Here is a 9,176-nt window from a genome sequence, read left to right as displayed (position 1 = left end):
TCACAGTGCGGGTGTCGTGACGTTACAACAAGTCGAACTTTTAGACTTGATTTGAACACATTCCAAATGGAGGGAAAGGTATATCAAAGCAAACATTTTATTGCTTTGGTCAAACATTCCGATAGTCCACGGCGTGTTTGTCCACTATGTGTTGCACATAATATGTCGATTTGACGCTTCACATATGTAGGATGTTATTTTGAGAGTCTTTTGACTCCGCTGTAGTTGTGAGCACTAGCCACGCCCACTGCAGCACACTATATAACCTCCTCCATTTGGAGCCCAGGCTCATTCCCTCTCCGGCAGTTCATGAGATACCCTCCTGCCCGAGGACACATAGGGAAGCCGTCTCGACCACGGGGTTTCAAGGAAGCACCCTTTACCCACTGGAGAAGGAGAAGAGCTCCAGTGGGCGTGGCCCAGCCAGCCTGACGAGGCCTGAAAGGCCGAAACGCGCGTCGCTGGATATTATCCGCATGTGTTTGTCACTTCATTTAAAGCCCCGATTCGATTTCTTCCAGGGTCCTTGGGGTGGCCATCGTTCGGCTTGGCGTCGCCTGGACAGGTTGTGATGGAGCGAGCACACCCTCCTCTTCTCTCTTTTCTTTTTTTCACACTCTCTCTCTCTCTATCCCTCTCCCTCTCCTCTCCTAAACCTAACCTTTACTCTCTCCTCTCCTAAACCTAACCTTTACTCTCTCTCTCATCTCACTCTCTCTCTCTCTCTCTCACTCACTCTCTCTCTCTCTCTCTCTCTCTCTCTCTCTCTCTCTCTCTCTCTCTATCTCACTCTCTCTCTCTCCTAACCCTAACCCCAACCCCAACCACAAACCTGACACGCCAGTGCCTCCGGCCTTGTTTCGGGTGGCGTCCTGCCTGCGATGATTGTCACTCTGGGTGGCCTGCTCGGTGAGTACAAATCGTTTCACAGTGCGGGTGTCGTGACGTTACAACAAGTCGAACTTTTAGACTTGATTTGAACACATTCCAAATGGAGGGAAAGGTATATCAAAGCAAACATTTTATTGCTTTGGTCAAACATTCCGATAGTCCACGGCGTGTTTGTCCACTATGTGTTGCACATAATATGTCGATTTGACGCTTCACATATGTAGGATGTTATTTTGAGAGTCTTTTGACTCCGCTGTAGTTGTGAGCACTAGCCACGCCCACTGCAGCACACTATATAACCTCCTCCATTTGGAGCCCAGGCTCATTCCCTCTCCGGCAGTTCATGAGATACCCTCCTGCCCGAGGACACATAGGGAAGCCGTCTCGACCACGGGGTTTCAAGGAAGCACCCTTTACCCACTGGAGAAGGAGAAGAGCTCCAGTGGGCGTGGCCCAGCCAGCCTGACGAGGCCTGAAAGGCCGAAACGCGCGTCGCTGGATATTATCCGCATGTGTTTGTCACTTCATTTAAAGCCCCGATTCGATTTCTTCCAGGGTCCTTGGGGTGGCCATCGTTCGGCTTGGCGTCGCCTGGACAGGTTGTGATGGAGCGAGCACACCCTCCTCTTCTCTCTTTTCTTTTTTTCACACTCTCTCTCTCTCTATCCCTCTCCCTCTCCTCTCCTAAACCTAACCTTTACTCTCTCCTCTCCTAAACCTAACCTTTACTCTCTCTCTCATCTCACTCTCTCTCTCTCTCTCTCACTCACTCTCTCTCTCTCTCTCTCTCTCTCTCTCTCTCTCTCTCTCTCTCTCTATCTCACTCTCTCTCTCTCCTAACCCTAACCCCAACCCCAACCACAAACCTGACACGCCAGTGCCTCCGGCCTTGTTTCGGGTGGCGTCCTGCCTGCGATGATTGTCACTCTGGGTGGCCTGCTCGGTGAGTACAAATCGTTTCACAGTGCGGGTGTCGTGACGTTACAACAAGTCGAACTTTTAGACTTGATTTGAACACATTCCAAATGGAGGGAAAGGTATATCAAAGCAAACATTTTATTGCTTTGGTCAAACATTCCGATAGTCCACGGCGTGTTTGTCCACTATGTGTTGCACATAATATGTCGATTTGACGCTTCACATATGTAGGATGTTATTTTGAGAGTCTTTTGACTCCGCTGTAGTTGTGAGCACTAGCCACGCCCACTGCAGCACACTATATAACCTCCTCCATTTGGAGCCCAGGCTCATTCCCTCTCCGGCAGTTCATGAGATACCCTCCTGCCCGAGGACACATAGGGAAGCCGTCTCGACCACGGGGTTTCAAGGAAGCACCCTTTACCCACTGGAGAAGGAGAAGAGCTCCAGTGGGCGTGGCCCAGCCAGCCTGACGAGGCCTGAAAGGCCGAAACGCGCGTCGCTGGATATTATCCGCATGTGTTTGTCACTTCATTTAAAGCCCCGATTCGATTTCTTCCAGGGTCCTTGGGGTGGCCATCGTTCGGCTTGGCGTCGCCTGGACAGGTTGTGATGGAGCGAGCACACCCTCCTCTTCTCTCTTTTCTTTTTTTCACACTCTCTCTCTCTCTATCCCTCTCCCTCTCCTCTCCTAAACCTAACCTTTACTCTCTCCTCTCCTAAACCTAACCTTTACTCTCTCTCTCATCTCACTCTCTCTCTCTCTCTCTCACTCACTCTCTCTCTCTCTCTCTCTCTCTCTCTCTCTCTCTCTCTCTCTCTCTCTATCTCACTCTCTCTCTCTCCTAACCCTAAACCCCAACCCCAACCACAAACCTAACCCTAACCCTAACCCTAACCCTAACCCTAACCCTCGCTCTCCAGCTGTCGATGAGGGGACATCCAGCTGTGAAGACAAGTAAGAAGCCGTGTGTTAGAGAACAGCCAACCTGATGAGGTCTGAGGGACCGAAACGCGTCGTTGGACAGCCAAAAACATTTGGCCGTGTTTGCCACCACACTGCACACCCAGGAGTTTGGCGTTGTACGCCTTCGGGGTTCTCGGGGGGTTCTGCGACTGGTGTGGGCGTCGCCCGGGCGGGCTGCAGACGGACCGAGCACACCCTTACCCCAACCCTAATCCTAACCCCAAACCTAACCCGCCAGTGCCTCCAGTCCGTCTTTGGGTGGCGTTCTGCCGGTCGTGGGGCTTCCTGGGGACTCTGTTTGCGAGGGACGTGAGTGCAAGTGGCACCATGTCAGTGTGGTGAGGAGCTCAAACACATTACAGGAGTTGAGGCACAAAAGAACAACCATATTTACATTGTCTTGCGTGGTTGGGCTGAGGGGTCCGTTGTGACACTGCAGGGGAACCGAAGCTCCACCCCTGTAGAGCTCTCATAAATAAGTCCTCCTCCTACTCCACCGGCTCATTCGCTCTCCAGCTGTCGATGAGGGGACATCCAGCTGTGAAGACAAGTAAGAAGCCGTGTGTTAGAGAACAGCCAACCTGATGAGGTCTGAGGGACCGAAACGCGTCGTTGGACAGCCAAAAACATTTGGCCGTGTTTGCCACCACACTGCACACCCAGGAGTTTGGCGTTGTACGCCTTCGGGGTTCTCGGGGGGTTCTGCGACTGGTGTGGGCGTCGCCCGGGCGGGCTGCAGACGGACCGAGCACACCCTTACCCCAACCCTAATCCTAACCCCAAACCTAACCCGCCAGTGCCTCCAGTCCGTCTTTGGGTGGCGTTCTGCCGGTCGTGGGGCTTCCTGGGGACTCTGTTTGCGAGGGACGTGAGTGCAAGTGGCACCATGTCAGTGTGGTGAGGAGCTCAAACACATTACAGGAGTTGAGGCACAAAAGAACAACCATATTTACATTGTCTTGCGTGGTTGGGCTGAGGGGTCCGTTGTGACACTGCAGGGGAACCGAAGCTCCACCCCTGTAGAGCTCTCATAAATAAGTCCTCCTCCTACTCCACCGGCTCATTCGCTCTCCAGCTGTCGATGAGGGGACATCCAGCTGTGAAGACAAGTAAGAAGCCGTGTGTTAGAGAACAGCCAACCTGATGAGGTCTGAGGGACCGAAACGCGTCGTTGGACAGCCAAAAACATTTGGCCGTGTTTGCCACCACACTGCACACCCAGGAGTTTGGCGTTGTACGCCTTCGGGGTTCTCGGGGGGTTCTGCGACTGGTGTGGGCGTCGCCCGGGCGGGCTGCAGACGGACCGAGCACACCCTTACCCCAACCCTAATCCTAACCCCAAACCTAACCCGCCAGTGCCTCCAGTCCGTCTTTGGGTGGCGTTCTGCCGGTCGTGGGGCTTCCTGGGGACTCTGTTTGCGAGGGACGTGAGTGCAAGTGGCACCATGTCAGTGTGGTGAGGAGCTCAAACACATTACAGGAGTTGAGGCACAAAAGAACAACCATATTTACATTGTCTTGCGTGGTTGGGCTGAGGGGTCCGTTGTGACACTGCAGGGGAACCGAAGCTCCACCCCTGTAGAGCTCTCATAAATAAGTCCTCCTCCTACTCCACCGGCTCATTCGCTCTCCAGCTGTCGATGAGGGGACATCCAGCTGTGAAGACAAGTAAGAAGCCGTGTGTTAGAGAACAGCCAACCTGATGAGGTCTGAGGGACCGAAACGCGTCGTTGGACAGCCAAAAACATTTGGCCGTGTTTGCCACCACACTGCACACCCAGGAGTTTGGCGTTGTACGCCTTCGGGGTTCTCGGGGGGTTCTGCGACTGGTGTGGGCGTCGCCCGGGCGGGCTGCAGACGGACCGAGCACACCCTTACCCCAACCCTAATCCTAACCCCAAACCTAACCCTAACCCTAACCCTAACCCTAACCAAATTGGGCACTAGACATCCGGGGGGCCTCAATGAGGCGTGAGTGCGAGCCCGCTGGGCCATAGACGGACCGTGCACACCCCTCTTATATTCTTTTTTACACTCTTTTATCGCCCTTCCCCCACCCCTTACCCTAACCCTAACCACTCTCCTTTTTCACTCCTAAAACCTACCCATCTCTCTTTTCTTTATACCTAACACCTACCCATCTCTCCTTCTCTTTATACCTAACCCTAACTCCTAACTCTAACCCTAACCCCAACCCCAACCCCAACCCTAACCCGCCTGTGCCTCTGGTCCACACACGGCTCGCGCTCCGCCCATTGGGGACCCTCCTGGTTTCACCCCTCATCCGCACCAACACACACATCATTGCTCATAACAATACTTACCTCACTACTCACCTGGGAATCCGGATGTCTCTGGTGCAAGGGATGCCCCGGTAGTCCTCGTCTTCCCACAAGTACCTGTAAAAAAACAACAACAAAATGAAAGAAAGAACATATTATAACAACATCAAAAACACTTACCTCTATTGTCATGTCTCTCACCTTGGGTAACGGACGTTGTCCTTTACTCCAACGACTGAAAAAAGACAGAAACAATACTAAAATACTTACCTTGGTTACAGGGTCATGGACCTAGCAACACGGACGTATCCGGCGCAGGGAGTGCTCCGGATGTCCTTGTTCTCCAACGACCTGAAAAAATACAAAAAAATACAAAAATACTTAAAATCTCCAAAAAAATCAAAAAACCTAACAAAAATACAAAAAAATACTAAAAAACCTTAAAAAATTTCTCCAAAAAAATATTTTGGACTTGTTCGAACTCCGTTTGGAGTCACAATTACCGTTTTTCTCGGCTCAGTTTTATTGTGCTATTAATAGTGAATTTTCTTTATTTTTATCTTATTATTTCCTATTTTTGCCTATTTTATTTTTATTTTATTTTATTTTATTTATTTATTCACTATTAATAATAATAAGAAAATATACCATTTACATGGTCAATGCTGTCATTGGGTGCCAATTATTGCTGCATGGATGAGTTTAGCTGAGCAGTTTGTTTCTCTAAAAACTTTCGTGTTTAAAAATTTGGCCAGCTACGACTCCACCTCACTCTCAGCAGCCAATCAGCCTCAGTCTACAGCCAACCACCGAACGAGCAACATCGCTCTCACTGCACACTAGCCGACTCTTTAATTTCTATTCCATTTAGCAAGTCTTGCCTGAAGAAGGCACATTCGTGCCGAAACGTTGCATTTATAAGACTTGCCATACATTATTTTTCACCTTTTTACTATCTTTCCTCTACCCTCCCTCTCTCTTTTTGTTTGTGGCCGTGCGGAACTTTTCCCACGAGGCGAAAAGTCCGTCGATAATTCGCTCTATTTACGTTCATTTTATACGCCTTAATTATTTAATTTAATTTATTCAACTCCTTACCTTGGAGTTTTCCATCGTTCTGTATAGAACCGCCCTTAGTTGTTTATTTTCTTTATATTATTTTTCCTTCGAAGAAGCTGGTCTTCTTCTTCTGTGGTTTTTTTCGAAAGACATCCGGTTTGCGCTGACGTGACGTCACTGAAACGCGCCGGAGTCTTTCTATTTTATTTCTTTTCTATCAATTTATTTTTTCTTTCTACCTACCTACCTTCATTCCTACTATATTTTTATACACAAAATCCATTTTACATTAAATATCACTTTCGGTTGTCGAAAAATGGCGGCGTGGCATGACGAGGAATGGGTCCTCGTCCGTCCTCGCGGACGTAAACAGCGATCGCGGCGCGAGATCACCCCGCCCCCTCGTCCTCAACCACAACACGGCCGCTATGATGATGGAGATTATCATTTTGCGGACCGTCGTCAACAACCGCCTCGTAGGAGCTACGCGGAGGTGCTGCGTGGCTATCCTGCAGAGGAGGAGGACGAGCGGGCGCGCCTCCGCAGCGACACGCGTCGCTACGGCAACCGATCGCGTGAGAGACGTGACGTACGTGGTCAGGACTACCCCACACGCGACGCACGTCGCCGGGACTACCCTACACGCGACGCACGTCGCCGCGATTACCCCACGCGCAACGCACGCCGCCATGTTTACTCCACCAACAACACACGTCGCCAGGGCAACGCCTCTCGTGACAGGAGTAACAGCGGCCGGCGTGGCCAGCGTTTTGGTGCCCCACGGTGGGAAAATCAACATAACACATTCCAAAAAAATAAAAACAATTTTTTCAGAGGATACAAACCTCAATATTTCCAACATCCTGCACACAATAGACCCCAAAAAAACAGGGTTAATTTCCGACCTGCACACAATGAGCCTCCCAATCCCAGGAGGACTTTTAGAGCGGACAATCCTGGATTTGGACGGGGTCAACGCCCCAATATAACCAGGAATAATAATATCACACGTCCCTCTAGGGAAATTAATCCCAACAATCAAGATAGTGATTTTAGCATCAAAGCTAAAACTATGTACAATATCATCAAAATCATACACCACCAAATCAATGTAGATAGAGATACCCAGCCAAAGACCATAACCAATATGGAACTCACCTTGACGACCGGAATTAGACCAGCGGTCACCAACCCGGACACAGAAGCCTTAATAAAAGAGAATGCACACAATTGGGCACAAAAAACAGTACAAATATTAAGAGAACATTACAAAAAATCACTAGAAACGGAAATCAACAAATTGAGTGCTTTTATTGGGCAAAATTGGAGAGACCCATTCCAGGTGGCCTCGGCTTGGACCAGGACACATCTGGGACGCAGGTTGACCACCGAGACACTGCGGCTCGCCGAGGGTCTGGTGATCTCCGTCTGTGTTGACGTTCGTGGCGTGGACGAGGGGGGTAGTCCGTCACGATCCCAGCAGACGGGGTCACCAGTCCACTTGGATCCGTCCAGCACCCGAGTGGTGATGGAGGTAGTGCAGCCCCCGCTGCCGCTGCCCCTGCCGGTGCCAACCTTGCACGCTCCTGCGCACGCCACGGTGTCCACCATACCGCTGCCGCTGCCGCTGCCGGTTCCAACACTGCACGCTCCTGCGCGCGCCACGGTGTCTACCATGACCGACCCTTTGGGCGGAGATTGGTCCCCTGTGGTGGAACAGGTTCCGGGTCCAAGAGGACCGGTTACCCCGGTCCCCTTCCCGGTTCTGTCGCCTGCTTCTCTGGCTGAGGCGTCAGCTAGGCCCCAGAGAGCGACACGACACCAGGAGCCATGTAGCAGTCCTCCCGACTACTCCATTGTCGAGGCTCCCCTGGTCCCGCCTCCCGGTCCGCCTTTGCGTGCCGAGACCGAGGTCAGGGTCCCTCCTGCAGTCTCCGAGGCGCCACCGCTACCTGTGGAACAAAACATACCAGCTCTAGTCCATGTAGCGGACAATGCACAGGGCACACCTGGCCAGCCAGACACTTCCCACCACTCACCTGAGCGGCCCGCGTCACCCCTTGACGTGCCTCCAGAGTGGTCCCAGCTGCCCCTTGACACGCCTCCAAGCTGGTCCCAACTTGGTTCTAGCCAACCGAGACCACCTACCTCGACTTCCTCGCTCCTGGACGCGCCCCTCCCGGACGCGCCTCTGCCGGACGTGCCTTTGGTAGACATTCGTCCTCCAGTCACGCCGGTTCCGGACACGTCCGCTCCGGATGCGCGTGCTAGCTGGTCCTCGTTCTTTACTGGAAACCAGAAAAGGACAAGGGCTGTCACTTCGGCTTCTCAGCCGACAGGGGACACGGACGGGGCGCAGGTTGCCACGCCAACGAGTCCGCGCACGAGGCCTACAAGGCACATCAGTACGACTCGTAAGATGGTGGACTGGCACCTGTCCGTTCACAGGAAGGTCCTGGTGATCGGGGACTCAAACATTAGTCGCCTTCCATCCACCGGTCTCCAGGACCTCCAGATGGACAGTTACCCGGGGGCCAACTTCCGGCATGCAGAGGCCATCCTGCAAAAAACAAAAGTCAGTGCTGAGGTGGAAATGGTCATTCTATCTTTCGGCATCAACAACAAAGAGCAAAACCCCAAGTCTACCACTTTTAAGCAGCTCCAGAGGGCCTTCAAGACGGCCAAAATCACCTTTCCTAATGCCGAGATTTTCATTCCCCTCCTCAACTTTTCTGACAATTTGCCCGAGGAACACAAAGACAACCTCCGGCAAATCAATAATTACATCCACAAAAATTACCATTTCATTCCAGCACTTTCCAGCGACGAGTTCGCAACAGGCAGAGACAACCTGCACTGGACCGACAACACGGCCAGGAATATGCTGAAGCATTGGCTTCAACATTTAAACCTGGCGTCCCCAAAAACCCGACCTGTCGGGGGGGTGACACAAACAAACACAACAACAACAACGACGACAACAACAACACCAACAAAAACATTGTAAACCTTTCCAAAAACTTCATACTTACCTCCGCACAGCGCTCCCTCCTCGATAA

General features: G+C 51.6%; 1 long non-coding RNA gene across 1 annotated transcript; it reads right to left on the bottom strand.

The window, feature by feature from the left end:
• Window positions 1-2,722: 2,722 nt before the first annotated feature.
• On the bottom strand, window positions 2,723-4,446 carry LOC133542329 (uncharacterized). The gene is made up of 4 exons (XR_009804125.1): window positions 4,289-4,446; window positions 3,730-3,873; window positions 3,171-3,314; window positions 2,723-2,755 (listed from the first exon to the last, which is right to left on the bottom strand). It is a non-coding gene; the product is annotated as an uncharacterized LOC133542329 (long non-coding RNA).
• Window positions 4,447-9,176: the final 4,730 nt, after the last annotated feature.

This window comes from Nerophis ophidion, linkage group LG24 (genome assembly GCF_033978795.1).
Source record: "Nerophis ophidion isolate RoL-2023_Sa linkage group LG24, RoL_Noph_v1.0, whole genome shotgun sequence".
Classification (NCBI taxonomy): Eukaryota; Metazoa; Chordata; class Actinopteri; order Syngnathiformes; family Syngnathidae; genus Nerophis; species Nerophis ophidion.
The sequence above is the reverse complement of the archived record's forward strand: the minus strand, read 5'-3'. Positions and strand labels throughout refer to the sequence as shown.